General features: G+C 38.7%; 1 long non-coding RNA gene across 1 annotated transcript; it reads right to left on the bottom strand.

The window, feature by feature from the left end:
* Nucleotides 1–75: 75 nt before the first annotated feature.
* On the bottom strand, nt 76–2,707 carry LOC112954561. Its single transcript, XR_003250753.1, has 3 exons — nt 2,666–2,707; nt 1,801–1,886; nt 76–180 (listed from the first exon to the last, which is right to left on the bottom strand). It is a non-coding gene; the product is annotated as an uncharacterized LOC112954561 (long non-coding RNA).
* Between the last annotated feature and the right edge of the window lie 14,927 nt (nt 2,708–17,634).

The following is a 17,634-nucleotide window of genomic DNA, read 5'->3' as shown; positions in this document are numbered from 1 at the left end:
AAAATGGCTAATAGTTCTGTTTTAGTGAGCAGTTTGGTTACCCCGGCAGACAACTGAGATAGCCTTTTGCTTTTCCGCTGTTACAGACATCTTTAGATTGTGTTTCTCATGTAGCAGTGGTAAATTTTCCAAGTACTACGTCCAGCAACCATCTTTCAAGCTGTTACTGAAGTCCCAAATCTGCAGTGAGAAAGATGTGCAAAAGCAAAAGGCAGGAGAGAGACGCTGTGACTTTTTATGCTTGTACCATCAAAAATTATACTAATATTTACCTCTCTGTGAATATACAGGCTTCTGTGAAAATGTCCAAAATGCATACAAGATTGTTGTATACTCTATGGACATTAATACTAAGGCATGTATTATACATTTATAGACAAAGAGTGTTAGGCCATTCTATTACTTTATAACATATTTATTTACAGCTCACACTGTTTTGAATGTAAAAGACATTCTTCCTAGAATATATGTGCTATTGTTATTTATGTAAGATTACAGCCTGCAAAGTCACAAGAGGAATAGTAACACTCTCTTGAAAATAGAGGAATCCTTGTGTCCTAAAGTCTGTAAAATTGAATTAAAGATTTTTATATAATTCTTGTGTTAAGGAGATTTTTCTTCTACAAAAAAATACCACTACTTGTACTTCTGCCTTCCACTTTTCAACTGCTTGTCCATGCCTTCTTCAAACAACTTGCAGTAATCAGGAAGCTAGCCAAGTCATTATTTCTGGTAATGTTAAAATAATAATAGCTTTATTATTGAGACTGCAATTTCCTTGTACTCTCTATTACTTGGATTCTCTATACTAAGATTATCTTTTCAAAAATCCATAAGACAGTTACTAAGTGTTTAATTCTTTTTCTATAGGATCTGAATTTCAACAGCACAGGGATTGCTAATGACCAAACTAACAAAGATGGTGGAATTTTTGGTTTTCCATCAGCATTTGAATTCCCAAAGCACTTGGAAAATCAATCACCTAATTTCAATAGACAAGGCTGGGTTCTTACAGAACAGTTAGTCTGTGTGTCATTGAACTTCATGTCAAATCTCTTGTTCTGTTGTTCCCTACTAAGTTTTTGCACAGTCTGGGGCATTACTAAAATCATACTTCACCACCACTGCTTTAATGCAAATGATGTTATGAGTCAAATTCACCCCCTGTCCCGTCCTCCCCCCAGTTAATGGTAACCTAGCACAAAAGTGCTTTGATCTAAAAAAAGTTAGAATTTCTGAGCAATTGATCTCATTCATGTAAGGACATAGTCAGATCACTGCTAACCCACTCACCTTTCCCTTTGGATTTACCTCTATCGAACAACACCCAAGTCTGTCTAAATATTTTCATTACCTGGCTCATCTGACAAACCTAAGCAAAAGATCTGCTGCAAACCTCTCCCTTGGTTGCTCTCTATGCTCTCTGTCTCTGGCATCGAGGCAGTGCGTATAACTTTGGTTTGTTTTTAGTTTTCTTTGTAACGCTAGCACAAAGTTTGTGTGTCCTCCTAAATTATTGCTTAGGTAAACAGGAAAGGCTGAATTCTTGTAACATTTCCCGTCATCCTCTCTTTCCTGCCCTTCAAAACTGTGTTATGATTCTTTGAAGTCTTTTCTACTACTCTACATTATTCAGAGGCTGTGGCGTGCATAAGTACATGCAGGAGCGCAGGTGCAATCTTTATGGCAATCTCAAGAAGAAAGACATCAAATAGCACAGAGTGTCATGGGGCCAATGCAGTAATGCTGGGTGTTCCATGTGCATTAGCATAGATGAGTATATAAAGCATAGAGACTTACCATAAAATGGCTCCAGCAAAAGTTACTTGAATGGTATTCAAATCCCCAGCTTCCAGGAGGAGACAAGTGAAAGGCAGGGCAGTAATCTACAGAGAGAGAAGGTAACAATGATACTAGAACATAAAGAGCACGGAAAACTCATTAATAGATTCCCCCTAAATGATGGTAGTGAAAAGTAGACACAGGGCAGTTTATTGCCTTGGGAGTGTCTGAGTTGAAATATAGCTAAATACAGTGTGCTTGTGCAAAAAAATAACCCCGTGACACTATTAAAAATGTTCATAATTTTCTAAGCAAAGCAGGTAGAAAGTGTTTCTAAGGCCCATTATTACACAGATCACCTTTGAAGGGTGGTTCCCCAATATGTTTCCAGATATTGCCCTCAAGGAGTGGCTCTCTTTCCCATTGTGTGATCAAATTTCACAATCTTCTGCGAAACTGCCAGGTCAGCACCTGCTGTAGCTAGGTGTGATTCCTCATGCAGCTCTTCATTTTGGAGCTGACACTAGGTTTGTTTTACATAAGAGTTGTAAGTGATAAATTTGTTAATGAGAAGGGGATGTTGCCTTCTTGCCTGCCTTGTCTAAGAAGCGAGCGCGCTGCAAAACCACAAAATGCAGGTTTCCCACAGCAGATGCCAGTGAGTAAGTGGGTGACTTGCAGTCACCTCCTCCATTTTCCCTGCAGTTACAGTGCTGCCATGCCCTGCCCAGAAACACACACAGAGCACTACAGGCACATACATGTACACATTAAAGATGATGAAGGACTTAACCCTGATACATACACCTCTCCAGTACACACAGCCACAGCAGAAAATCAGAAGAGCATTAAGCGGACAAACACAAGAATAAAAATAGCTTACAGCTGAGAAAGGTACTTCTTCATAAACATGTCTACAGGAATTTCAGTGTCATGCAAGTGATGCAAGAGCTGCTCCACCAAGCACTGAGATCACAGAGCTAGGAGAAGAGACGGTGATTTTAAAAGACAAGATAGGAAAAAGTCAGTATTATTTTTGTAATCCTGAAGCTGGCTTGAGGAAATCAGAAATTTGCTCCTAGTCATTTAAATAAACTCAAAAGGTTTTTTTAGTTTGTTTGATTTTTAACAACAAAGAAGTAATAAAACACTATAAAAACAATATAGAAGGAAAAAAAATGTGAAACTGCTGTTGAGGACCCCATGGACAGTAAAGACAAAGGAAGGGCCTCAGTTTTATCAAGTAGTCATAAGCATGTATGCAGCTATATTACTTTCTCCAGAAGCTCCATGAGCAGTTTCACTTCTATCTCTAGAAGCCGGGCTCCTCCTATAGATATCCATGTGTGTTATTAGAAGGCTGCAGCTTTGTGCAAAACTCCAGCTGTCTATATTCAGTGTACATGTCCCAGGAACAAAACTCTCTGCTCTCAGAAGGTATCGTGCTGCTTTTAGTGTTTGCAAAGGCAGAAAATGAGCTTAAAATTTCTGCAATAAAATATATAACCATTTGAAGAATAGAAAACAGAAATACAAGGACTTAGCAAATATATAACTTCAAATCTTCAAGGAATTTCACAAGACTCAACTCTTTCCAACATGGAACCAATAAAACAATTTACAATGTGATTCACTGAACTTTATGATTTGAGTTAATACAGACCAAGATGCCAAGCCTGGAAACAAAGTTGTTTTGAGTTCACTAATCATCTAGTGCCCAGAATAATAACAACTCTTCATTAAAACTTAATCACTACCGTCCAAATTGTGCATTTTCTCCTTTTAAAAATACATTCACTGTTATTTATCCTTTAATCATGCTAACAGACCAAAAATGTCAAGTTGCTATTTAGAGAGATCGCTCTGTAACGTGCCATCTAGTGGCTGCTAAGAGTCTTCCAGGGCATGCCCGTAGTCCTCAGACGGGGCCAACACCTAGTCTTGCTGATCCTCACCTGAAAGCATCCTTAAATAGCTAAGGAGAAAGTAATAGGGCAAAAGTAACATTTTTAAGAGGCAGTAAGAGGCTTTTTTTTTTTTTTTTCCTCAGAAGAAAAAACACACAGACGAAAATAAAAAATTCAGGGAAGTTCATCTGCAAGTTCAGCTTAGGTTGTTATGTTGAATTTGGATCACACCAGCCACAAATGCTTTGAGGCTCAGATGCTGCATGGCTATGCACAGTAGTTATCTTGATAAAGCACCAATCACTTCTTTTGGATAGGGTTGTATTTTAAATAGCAGCAATAATTAACTAAAACATCGATACTTTATTGTGCTTCAACTTGTTATCTTTCTGCCAGCTTTGGATGAGAATTTAAGTCCTCCTGCTTACTTAGCAGCATTACGGGAATTTCCTCATTTTTCCCTTGATCCCTGTCCAGTCTAAGAAAAGCAGAGCAACTTAAATTTTGCCCAGTACCTGCTAAATGGCTGTCACCACTGATAGTTACTCCAAAAATCTGTCATACAACTCTTCCATCTCTTGGAAGGGAACTGAAAGCCTTAGGATACCAAATTTCATTAATTCTGCTGATTACAGAGCTTCTTGCTTCTTTCAGTAAAGTGAAAGAAGTGGTTAGAATTGTCAGCATAACTAACGGCCATGTTAACATGGAATTGCAAAATGCCAGAACAGCAAATTATTCAAAAGAAGACGGGAAATACAGTCTCAGTACAGCTAGTTAGCTATTGTGGCACTAGCTTTCCTGGTTGTCTATCAAGAGGATCTTAGACAGCAAGTAGCGGTTATTTTGGACCTATTGTGACTGTAAAGGAAAAGTCCCATTTCCCTGTTTGCTGTAGGACTATCCTGATGAGACTTGCCAGAAAATTCAAAAGGATCTACTTTATTTGTAAGATGTCTGTCACCTGAAGTGAGCTTGAATTTTCCTCTCTATTCTTACCTCTGGCAATATCATTCCTGCTACATGAAACATGCAATCATAAATCACTTGGCTGCATTGCAGATAACACCATTGTACAATGGGAGCTTCCTCACACCTGCGCTTTTTCTTTTCTCCTTAGACCTAACCAAGCAGTGTTGTGGTATCAAGAGCTATAACTGATACCGAAGAAAGAGCACAGCCTCAAAATATATGACCTATTCAACTTGAAATGGTCTAATTCTTTCAGTGTTACATCTTTCACATGCAGGCCACATGGAAAGTAGTAACATCACTTGAGTTTATTCAGGTGACTGTTAAAGATCAGACTGTTCGGTGTAACCTACAAGTTTAGGGATGAGGACAGAGCACTTCTCTAATTAGTGGTGAATGCTAATGGCCACAGCGAGGATGACAGGCCTGCTGGACTGTCACACAGGAAAGATCAAGCAGTGAATGCCCAGAAAAAAAAAAAAATACAAAAGCCTCTCTTGTGCTCATACATTCTGTCTTAATTTGAGATGCAATGACAGTTGATAGAAAGCATGGCTCACCAACAAGACAAAGATCAATTTCTGAAATATGTTCAGAAAAGAATGGGAAGTACAGCTGCCCGAAGAACAAATTCTTTGTCCCATTCCAGCTCTAGGAATAAAAGTCTTTCTCCTCACTGTACATGGCGTGTGTGGAAGTGCAGGAGTTCACAGCATGTTTCCATATTTTGGCAGAGATAGTGTAAAAAAAAAAACACATAACTTACTAGCCTAGAAGAAAAACCTTTGGTCTGTTTATACTGTAACCACATACCTGTATCTCAGAAATATGAGACAATTGATGGGAAAGGGGAGGGGACTGACATCTTTAGTTTCCTCTGCACCAGGTGCAGTCAAGTAGGTAATATCTTCCTAGCCACTATTTTGAATCAGTGCCACTTTTGGCCTACTGTACCTGCTGAACAGCCCCTGCAGGGAATGACTCCAAAACATGCCCATGCTCCCTGCTCCGGCAAGATGAGTTCTTTCCTGGAGCCCTGGCGGGTGCATGCATAAGTCAGCCGAATCCTGGAACAGTTCTAGCACAGCTGCAGCTCCTTCAAGCCAGAGAAAGACAAAAATACTAAATTTTATTCTAAAAACAGTGTCTTTTTTTCCCCCTTACAGGAGGCACCAGTTAATTTGCTGTTGCTGCCAATTTATGTTCCATCTTTGCCAGACACAAAATGTTTCATAGAAGTATGTTACCCTGTCACAGCATATCATAAAACACCAAGGTCGTTGACAGACACAGGGATGGACAAGACAACTGTCCGGACTCCTTACTTTCTTGAGTTAAACTGTAAAATTTTGAAATCCAGTTGAATTCACTGTCAGTAAAAAAAAAAATGTCTAGGTTGCTGGCTCTCAAATTCCTGGACTAACAAGGAAGAAGCAAGGGATACATACGTAAAATGAACATATTTTGTTTACAAGAACAATTTTCAAATTATTTCTCTGCACCATAAGAATACAGAAAAATATGCTTTATGTTTGTTAAGACAGTAGCTTTGTGACCAAAGTAGCTACTTTTACAGTACTGATTGTATGAAACTAAAATACTGCAGGCCACGGGAAAAACAAATTTATTACCTAGCTCTATTTCTTCTGATTTAATTCCTTCTTTCTGCTAATAGTGTCACATCAGGTTATTCAGTACTCACTGGAGCAGAGTTAGCCATGTGAAACTGTTTAAGGAAATATGTTTTGTCACACATTACATGACACAGCAAAGACAGGACATGCCTTATCATCTGTTCTGCACAGGTCACATTGCAGTGACAGGTGGAACTGGACTGGGCTTCTCAAAAGGGAGAGTGTGTTATTGCATTAGCCCTACTGAAACACGTCATATTTCTGATGTTTTTATTTCTTGAATCTGTGCAGGAACACTACAGATTATACAGGATGCAAAGTCTCTATGTTTAAGAGCTTAGATCTTCTCTGGGAGGAGAATATTTATTATTCCTAGGTAGTGATTAACATGAACTCTGAGCTAGAGTTTACAAATATGATGACTCTTTGATTTATACGACGAGTGAAAAACACTGGAAGAAATAGCTTGAGAAAGAGAGAGACCTTCATATCTAGTGCAGGCTGTTAACACTCTCTCATCACAATAGGTCTCAAGGTAAAAATCTTCCAAAAGCCAATCCGTTTCAGATTAATAGCCAAGTGCCTTATACTCAAGTTTAAGCAAGGAATTATCAAATACGTACTAGAGCAGAATGTCTGGTTTTCTTTAAATCTTACGCGGATTAAATTTTGTCATGAAAGAACTATCTGCATCTTGGGCAGTTGTAAAAATATCATGCAGGGCACCACCTGCCAGACTAATAACAATAATTAGAAATGTAATAAACTGTTCATTGGCAAGGTAACAAATTGTCTTATCCTTTGAAAGTCACACTGGCCTGAGGCAATTCCTCACAGACATTTGCCACTGATGTCACAAGATCCTCACTGAAGAGCATACTGTGCAAAAAGAAAGAAGCATAAAAGGCAAAGCGATGTTGAAGCAGTCTTGAGTAACTGCAGTGGATTTTCTTTTTACTGATCAAAATCAATAAAACGAAGGACTGACAAGGAGTTGAGCACATGCAGGAACCAGTCCTATCAGTCACTGTGAAACCTTCCAGAGCGGAGCATTGGAGATCCACAATGGGCTCATAATTCTTGCTTAAGGAACAGTTTTTGTTGAATTTAGACTGAAGTCTTCACTTGCAATTACTTACTCTTATGCTTCTTAATTCTTTTCATCTGTTCTACAGTACTTTTCCAAACAATACTTTGTACCAAATAAGATAATCAGGGAAAACCTATATGGAAGGTATCTCACACATTTAACTTAAAATTTTGAAAATCTGAAACTAATATTTATTTCTCACTGAAGTCCCTCTGTGTGACACAGAAACCTTGGTACATATTTCTACCTCCCATTTTAACTTTCTATATGAAGAGGAAACACAGCTTCACATCTCATGTTTTTTTAAGGGAGTATTTAAGACCATCATCAGCAATGATGGTTGTTCAATATGTTCAGGACCTTATACTGTTTATACCTGTCCTACGCATGTGTTTTACCTCTAAAAACTCTTTAGTTTCTGAAAAATAAAAGTCATGCAGAAATCTGTAAACATAGAACAGTTGCTTCCATGACTGTCCCCCTCCATCCCTCTTCTGGAATATATGTAGACATTCAAAAGAAGAATTGTGCTACAGGTTCCATGTCCATAGACAACAGAAGAGAAGAAATTCAAGCCATAAACACTGCATAAGCACTTCTTTCTGAGGCTGCTGATGATTTCACAGCCCCAGCAAGTCATCTAGGAGGGGCCCATGCCAGGCAGCAGCCTGCTTTTGTTCTTTGCTTTGTACTAAGAAGGGAGGGACATTGCTGAGGTCCAACACTTTGAGTATTTACATGATTCATTCCTTGTTTCATTGAATCATTTTCTAGTTTCTAAGATAATACCTCTGGGATGATTTCAACTGCTGTTGGTGGAAGCAGAAGTTCTTATGTTTTCCACTATTGTGTGAGAAGATAGAGATGAAGGAAGGATGGCCCAAGCAACATGTGAAAAGGCTTTGGATGGGATGCTGGGAACCCCTCTCAGTTCTGATCAGCCCTAGAGGCTCTGAATTCTTGCAAGGCCCCTGCAGACCCCTGACTCACAGGCAGGCTATTCCCATACCCTTCATGCTCCATGTGCTCCTATTTCTCTAAATTTGAGTTTGAAGCACACACAATGTCCTAGAGCGGGGCAATGAATGCATCTCAGGTTGTGTTTGCATAAAAATTGGGTAGGAAAATCCAAGCTTTTCTTATGAATGTCCCAGGTAAACTCTTCACACTCATGTTTTCCATTTCAAAGGGAATACAATAACAGCTGGTTGAATTTTGAATCAAACTTCGAGTTGTCACATTAAGCATCCACCAAGCTTTACCTACAGATACCACAGTACAACTACATTTTTATAAAACATTCCTAAAACTCATCTTGCAAGAACTAAATTTCAATTGTATCGCTAGAACATTTTTTTTCTGCAATATGACTCTACTAATCCTGTTTTCACTTCCATATTTCTCACACAGATGGTGTCAGCACATCCTTGTAAACTGAGCACAGATATCTCCCGAAGTTTATGGAAATGTAGCACACTAAAGAGGCGTGCATGTATTGGCACTAGCTGCTTATGGAGCACTGTAGTTAGGAGCATCCAAGCACACTCCAAGAAAGGAAGCAGACAGACCAGTTGTACTGGTTATTAGACATGGTTAAGGGGCTTAAAAAAAAAGAAAAAAAGACTTCTGCCCTTCTGCCAGTTATAAGATAATCATGTGCTTAAGCCTCTGGCAGGAGTAAAATGCTGTTAGCTGTCTTTTAGTTAGCTAAATATTAATCATCCTGTTCAGAACCAATCGTGTCACTATCTTGTTACAAACTTGGTTAAAGGTTGTGGTACAGACAAGAAATACTATTTTCTCTCTAGCTGACGTGTTCCCAGTCTCTGTAGAAAATATGTTCAGCAAGGCAAATAGAAGAGCAGTGTTCCAATTACTGGTAAGCTGCTAAGTTTTTGGAAAGGAGTATATGAGGCTCTGCAAGTAAAGAAATACAACAGGTTCTGAATACAATCCAGTGTTTTGACCACTTCATGAGATATTTCAAAATAATTCAAAACAGATTATCCTCAACCACTGAAAAACACTGCTGTAAGAATACAGTACATTTCATCTTGGGCTACAGAGTTCATAAATACAGTAAATTGCTTACATGCTTCATGTGTACCACAAAGCAACGTTGCACATCATGTACAAGCGAGTGCTGTCTCTAAGCTGTGCCAGTCACAGCTCCAGAAAGGATGCTGCCCATCCACGATAATGTTCGCAAGGAGCAGCAGCCAAAAAACCAGCCTGAGAACTAAAAGACACACACTCTTCACAGTAGGTGTGGGTTATTCAACACCCGGAGAAACCATCTTGCTAGTTAAAATAAATGGAAAATAAAAAGAGCAGCAGCAAGTCATAGAAGCAATAATATGAAGTAATGTATGAGTGATCATTTCATTGCTTATGCCCTAGTGTTAAGTGGTCAAACCTGCACAGCATATTCAAAATCGTGAATGTGACAGGATTGGGTTCGGGAGACTCACACAGTTCCAAGGCCTCACTTGTAGCTCCACATGTTCTTGAAACTCCCCAGCCCCTCTGGGTCTCAAATCCAGGCTGCAATAGTATTCTCCTTCGAATCTCACGTGGTCTGACCTTTAGGAAGTTCTGCTTAGATACAGAAGTGTGGAAGTGAATAAACAGAGGGTCACTAAGCTGTTGTTTTCCAGGCTCACTGTCAGGTACTTAAGTAAAACTCTTTCAGGATTCAGTCATTTGCCTCCTGACATTGGTCACACTCTCTTATGTTCATGACTGACAGTAAATGTATTTATTCATTAAAGCACCATGCTCTGGAAACTCATGTAAAATAGACTTTCACATTATTCTTATGTCACCACAACTCCCCCAATACATTTCCTGCTCTGCTCAATGTTGTGATGTTAGGAAAAAAATGTGAACTAAAAATGAAGAAACCATAAGACCAAAACAAAGGCATCCTGCCAACCTACCATTTATCCAGCAGCTTCAGGCTAGGAAGGCTTTCCCTTTCTGTTAATCTTTTTAGGGAAAAAAAAAAAAAAAAGAAAAAATCACAAATGGTTCTTTTTAAAGTGCCATATCAACAAAAGAGAGACAGTTGACAGAAAGCTACCAACTCTTTACAAATTACATGCTGTGAGAAAAGAAGAAAGTGTAAGATTTTACAGGACTTTTTAACAGGATTCTGAAATCCTTACAGATCTACAACAGGATGTAAACAAATATGGAATGAACATCCTTTAATACAGGAGAAACGTCCAGCCACCCTGAAACCATAAAGGGTCCTGAGCTTGATACTGAATTGTTATAAGGAAGAAATGCACCCAATGGCTAAACATCAGGAAAAATAAATCTACGAGGAGAACCAGAGATTACTATATTTTCACAGAATCTCTTAGTTAATCCTCTCACTCCCATATTGGAAGCTGCACACGAGTAGCAGTCTTGTCCAAAAAGCAAAACAAAAAACATTGGTAGGTGACACAATGATTTAACATGTGTCTAGATCTACCTGAATTTCACCTAGAGCAGAAAGGCACAGTCAAATCTAATATCATGTCTTGAGCTCATCCTCATTTCTCAAATAACAAAACAATAATAGCTTACAGTGGCTGTTGCACTGCTAGGGATGCTCTGCTTTGTAGGCAACACTAAATCACCGGTCGGGAATGATATTTCATATATAATAATGGTTCTTTATATTCAATTTAAGATAAACAATTAACAAAAAGAAAGTTTTGCAAATGCCAACAAAAGAGGATCTTATGGGTGTGCCAAATTCGGAGGCTATAATTCAGAACTACCTCCCCTGTGAATTTTATCTTGCAGCCTTCCAAGTGAATATTGCAACTTACAGCTTCTCAAAGTTGTAATAACTACAGGGCAAAAGAAGGATGTATTTTGTCAAAGAGAAAACTCAGAAGGGAACGAGGATGATAACTCTCTGAAAGCGACTGAACGCTAAAATTGGTAACTTCAGTTTACTGCTTAGCTTTCCTGGAGACTTCCAACTAGCAGATAAATGCCTTAGAATTATTTCTTAGGGACGAAAATGGGCTGAAGTGTATGTAGGTTAAACCAAGGTGTGTATTCCCTAGGGATATCTCAGAAGATAAAAAGCAAGCCCTGACTACTATTTAAAGGCAGTACAGCAGACGGTTAAGTTACACCCAGGTGTGTCTTCCCTCAGGTGATCCCAAGGGAGAGATGCTAGGCCACTTTTCCTATTTAATGGTGGCAGAATGGTTGGTTAGATTACGTCTTAAGTCATCTTGTAACCTTATCATCCAAATGTTAGGATACAAAAATTGTAAGCCTACCAAGCTATTCATGATAACAAATGCTGCTGCCATCACTGCATAATAAAATACAAACAATGTATTAAAAATAAGCAATTATACCACTACTAAATTAAATAAGAATATTTTATCAAAGGAATGAAGTTAGCTCTGGTTGAGCAGAAAATGCATGAGTTCATAGGCAGAGCTCCTCACTTATGAACCTCCAGTTCAACAAGACTGTTCTTGCCAATTTTAAACAGCGAGAGGGGTTTACACTGAGGTCAATAGTGTTTTATGATGTATGGGAACACAAGCACTTTTAAGGTTAAAGTTGACCAAACGTTTTGAGTTGGACACAGTGCGTCATGTAGTCCTTTGAGCCCAGGCTTCCATTTCCAGTGCTCTGCTTTAAAAAGCACTAACCACTCCAGCATAAATGTCTGAGACAAGAACCTCACTGCATAAAGGAAGAAGCTAATCATATTCTTCCAAGTTCCATTACAAAATAATGTATATCTCATCCCTGAGATATCAAAACATGCCATTATAGGAAACATTGTACAGGATGCCTGCCCTCTAAGCGAGGGAAATAAATATGGTATCAACCTCTTGAGCTATTCTTGACATCTTACACAGACTTAATCCCAAGCTAGCTATGCAGACTGTCACTTCTGTTCCCCAAAAGTACTAAATAACACTGACATTTTAGTAGTTGTCAAACAGCAGCCGAGTTCAGCCGCCATGGAGACAAATGGGAGCCATTTCCACTTAGCAGCATTACACCTTCAAACCGCAGACTCAGCCAGATATCACTGAATTGGTTACACTGACTTACATTCTGAATATTTACTTTGCAACTTTGATGGCTGCAATTTTACTTTTCCCCCCAACAAATGAAAGATAATTTGGGGGCCAAATTTAACAGTTCAAAATAGCTGCCAGTACACTGAATAAGCACCTTAGTCTTCCAACAAAAGCTCTGACCAAGAACAGATTTAAAGTCAGCTCATTATAATAGTCTAGTCTGGATCTGACAAAGCTGGTTGTTCTCATGTACGCCCCTTGATCTCTTCTGTTCTTTGCTCGTGGCATATGGCTTCATCTGGGCAAGATGAAACTATATCTAGTCTAACAAAACTGTTCAAGTTCACTCACAGAGCTGTAAAAAAGCTTATTGGCCTTTCAGTGACGAGTCTACAAGACCTAAAGACTTTAAATTTTACGGAACTATTTTGCCAGTCAAAGGAAAAACACTAGAAAGCAATACAGCAAGATGGGCTGCACCCTATCTCCAGTGCAGGAACAAAAGTGGATATTAATTTAAGGCTCTGGTACACATTGGGAAGAAAGAGGAAAAGTCTTCAGCAAATATTGACTCCCCCCATTCCTCTAAGTAATTCCTCCTGCTAGTCATCCTAGGAAAGCAGAGATAATGCTGGCCTGTCAGTAGTTCACTTTCATTCAGCATCTTATCTGTGCACTGCCATCGACCTGTGACGCCAGTGCAAGTAAACACACCCAGCAAGTTAATGTTAAGCTAGCTAACTTAGTTACCAGTAACTACACAACTGCAGCAGTCGGGATTTCAAGGCAGGCTGCAAAACTCACTCAAGAAACAGGGTTAATAATCAGATCATTAGTCTACTTAAGCTCTGTGATTCTGCAGTTGGTATTAAGTTACTAACCTAAAACCATCTTGGGTTTATCTCAACCATCAGAGTAAGAACTGGAATTAAGACTAATGCAGAATTTGGGGACAAATAAGTAAAGACATGGAGTGTAGTCGAAACCATCCCAGAACTTTCCTCTGCAGTTTGAGAGATGTAATCCTAAGAGACATCAAATGTGAAAGCTCTAGGAAAGGTCAAATAACTATCCAGCATTACCTTTGAAATCTTCCAGACAGGAAAGAATATATCCACCAACAATCCATACCCACAATCTCTAGCAGATCCTGCAGATAAAATGACAAAATCTTAATTTCTATTATCAAAAATTCCTGACAGCTCTAATATAATCAGACCAGCAAACTCCTGCTAAGAAACAATCCACCACAAGTAAAACCTTGGCTTCTCTTACACAGGTCCTCTTGCTATGACATGTCGATGTCATGGCAGACCTTTTCTATTTACAAATTATGCAACGCATTCTGCAAGAGGAATCACAAAAACACTTCACAAATCATATGCACCTAGCATGGACATAATTATTCCTTCCAAAGCAGAAAGTGTGTTTTTATCAAAGTTTCAAGACCTTATTCAGTATCTTACCGTAATCGTGGGTGATAAACATGGGTGTACCTATACAATAACCTGGGGGCCGCAAAGATGTTTCTATGTTTTGTGGAATGACGATAATTATATTTAGCACTCATTCAAGGCTTTTCATCTTCAAAGCACTTTACAAACATTAATTAATCCTCACAACACCCTATGAGGTAGGTAAGCATTATTACAGTAGGTGTGATCAGGTTTGTGTAGGGGACTACAGTATGCACAAACCAGGTAAGGGTAGAAGAAATACATATTCCTGCAATTGCACATTTACACTCATATTCCTCTCTATATATTTGCACATAAAAAGCAGACCTCTCCACATAAATATATATACATACATGCCCACACAGATGCCTGCACTCCTTCAACCTAGTCCTATTTTTATAACTGTGCTAAAGGACTCTGGTTTTGGAAAGACTATTAACCTGAGCATACTTGTTTTGTTGTGTTCCTCTTATATTTAAATGGTACAACATGTTTTGGCATTCTACAGCAGAGCTCCAGTTCCTTTCCGTGTTGAAGATTCAGACTGAGCAAATGTAGGAAAGACCCTTATTTCTGACAGCTGAATGCTTTTTGATAGCATGGTGAAATCCATGCCAGGAAAGTGTTTTTAATAACCACAGGTGGATAATAGGTTTGCAAAACATAATAACAGATGGGTATTTTAAATCAAAAGAAAAACAGAAAGGTTGAAAGGGAACATTCTCTTTCCAGACAGTTAGAGCTCTATACCTGCCCAACTTCTCTGAAGAATTACCAAGAGAACAAGGAAAAAAAAAAAAGAAACTGCAGCTTAGTCATATTTGTATTCTTATTAAATGCAGGATTGCCTGAGGCGAACAAGAGCTGATATCATAATTATTGGCTTGCCTAGCCAGCTGCCTTCTCTCACCTGATGTAAGATCAGATCTTTCCAGCCTTTGGAGACTCTATACCGCTGAGCTCCACTCTCTCTGCAGGACTGTTTGAATGACCTAATCCTGTCCTGGAGCAGCAGCACGCCGTTTTGCTTCAGTAAAAAGGTAAGAGGAAACCTCTGACAACTTCATACAGCTTTTTAGAATTCAGCCGTGAAAGCCAAACGGAAGGGGGAGAAGAACTCTTTTGCCTTGGCTCATCTATTTAATCTGAAGTCCCTGGGGCTGACTTTGAAGAACTTGAGGCTGAGGGAAGGGGAAGGTCAGCACCTACATCCCGTTCCTGGGCAACTCCTATAGGCATTTAGCAGCTGTGAGTGAACAGCAGCAGGAGAAGGAGTCAGGAAGACAGCAGGTAAGTTCCCAAGTCCATTGATCTTTTTTGGGGAGGACAGGAGGTGATTTCCCAAAGGAAAAGAGTTCTCCTTGTCTTGGGTGTGTACTGGTTTAATCTAAGCTACTCTCGGTTCCATAGTTACAGAAATCTGGAAGTGTTTACCATGACCTGAAAGAAATACTAAAAGACAAAATGAGAAATGGATCTGTGAAAAACATGGGAAGTGTCATGCTGCACAGGTTCCTGACAGATTTACTCTAAGCCTTTTCGTGGTGAATCAAAAGTGTGGGACCTTGTGTGTTTTGAAATCAAACTCCTTTACTATGGCCTCCCCTTTAACTCTACTTTTTTGCCTCAGGTATTTCATAGTAGTAAATAAGATTATTTTACTTAAGACTTACTTTTACATGTAAAGGTAACTAAAGTGAAATGCAGGCAGAACTTAGGATGTGCACCTTAACTGTAATAGTAACTACATCTGAGTACTTCAAATAGAAACTTTTTCCTTATTTCTTTATTTGAATAGAAAATGTATGACACTTACTGGACTTCTTAGTATCAGACTGCTAGATTTCCAACAAGAAGAGGACTGTTTGCGTTACAAACACACTAATTATCAAACCTATAAACAACAACTAGCCATCGCTCTCTTCTGGCCCTCCTACAGATTTATCAGACATCAGATTAAATCTCAGGAAATTATGACTTTATTCTGCAAATGTTTGAGTTATTATACTGATGTTTCTAACTTGAATACTTGTACGAGCTATGTTGAACTGGATGAGTTTTAGGCTGAAAATATATATTTGGGTTATAATTATGAAAATGAAAGAACAAAAGTGGGTTTTGGGTGTTTTTTCGTGTGTGTACTTTTGTATTTTTTTTTGTAGGGAGTGAATGAGTACGTACTTTACTATTAACAAAGTAATTACACATATTACACATACAGCCAAGAAAATATACAACTAAAGCACATTGTTCATCCAAAATCCAGTTGAATGATGAGCATGGTAGTATTAAGTAGTGTTAATGTACGTGAAATCAAGGACTCCATCCTAGTAATCTGAGCATCTATACCCTGCCCCAAATGCTGAAGTCCAGTGTGAGAAAGCAGTAACTGTGCTAACAGAGCACAGACACTTGTATAATATTGCCATGTCGCTAGGTATAACTGCAGTCATATGAGAGTTACCAAGACTGCAGTCAGTGAGGACTCAGAGAAGTTAATGAAAATATCTGTATAGTGCTATGTAAATACAGGGTAGGAACACATTAAGTCACTTGCATTACTGCAAAACAGTTGAAAGGAAATTATGGAAGAGGCGGCATCTACATGAAAACATGTCTTTCTGATCCATTCCTTAAAGTAACAAGTTTTTTTTTTTTTTTTTTTTTTTTTTTTTTTTTAAGAAAATTGGTTTGCTGCCCAAATACAGTTTTTGAAGGGAATAATGAGAAAGATGCACTAAAAAAAGAATGCACCATGTTCAGTTAAAATATTCCTATTGTGAAAACAGATTGAAAACAAAATACCAATGTTTATGGTTACTGAAAACTAGAGATTAACAACAACAGCAATAACGAGTGTCTAAACTTTTGCTGCAAGCTTCAGAAATTTTACTGAAAAAGCAGTGTCGTATAGAGGAACTTGCAGTTACGAATCCTATAACTACTTTCATAGGGCATTAAGAGAGCAAGGACACTGAGATTATGCAAGGGCCTCCAAAATACCCTGCAACAGAATTTTTCTATGTCCTATGAAAAAAATATTGATACCTGAATAACATTAGAAATAAAGCAGCCCAGAATGACCACAGCTGGATCTGAAGCCAGAGGTTCTGTGGTAATTCACACAGTAAGATTAAAAAGGCATGAAATTGAAAAGAAAACCCCATATATTTAGTTTTTAAAAGGCAGGGATTTAGAGTGAAGAGGATGTATATCTTTACGTGCACTTCTCTGCCATGCTCATAAATCAAACAATTACAGATGCAAAATATTCTTGCAGCTTCCTCCTCATTCCTGCAGCAACTTTAGAAGATGGCTCTGACTGAGGCTATTGGAAAGCAAGGAAAAGGGGTGTTCTGCACGTGGCAGAAGTGAGACAGTGTTTGGTAGCCTACTGCCTAAAAGCCACACAAACAGTAAATGAAGGTAACTTCACAGCAGACAAGAGCCACAAATAGTAAATCCTACTGTTAATCAGAAAGCCTGAGCTTCATGATTTCAGTCAAACACACCTCTCTGCTCGCCTGCACCTCAAAAATCATTAGCTTGGAATAGAAAGAGATTAATTATGCAGACGATAATGCAGATTAAGTGAGAGGTAGAAATCAAATCCTCCTGTCGTACATCTGAGTACGACCAGTGCCCATCTTTCCAAGACAATTCTGTGATTTAAGATTTGCATGCAAGGCAGCAGTTCTTAAAAGCGAAGCAAGGTTGAAAGAGGTCAGAAAACCCTGA

This window comes from Nothoprocta perdicaria, unplaced genomic scaffold, assembly GCF_003342845.1.
Source record: "Nothoprocta perdicaria isolate Ctin4 unplaced genomic scaffold, notPer1 scaffold_50, whole genome shotgun sequence".
Taxonomy (NCBI): Eukaryota; Metazoa; Chordata; class Aves; order Tinamiformes; family Tinamidae; genus Nothoprocta; species Nothoprocta perdicaria.
The sequence above is the reverse complement of the archived record's forward strand: the minus strand, read 5'-3'. Positions and strand labels throughout refer to the sequence as shown.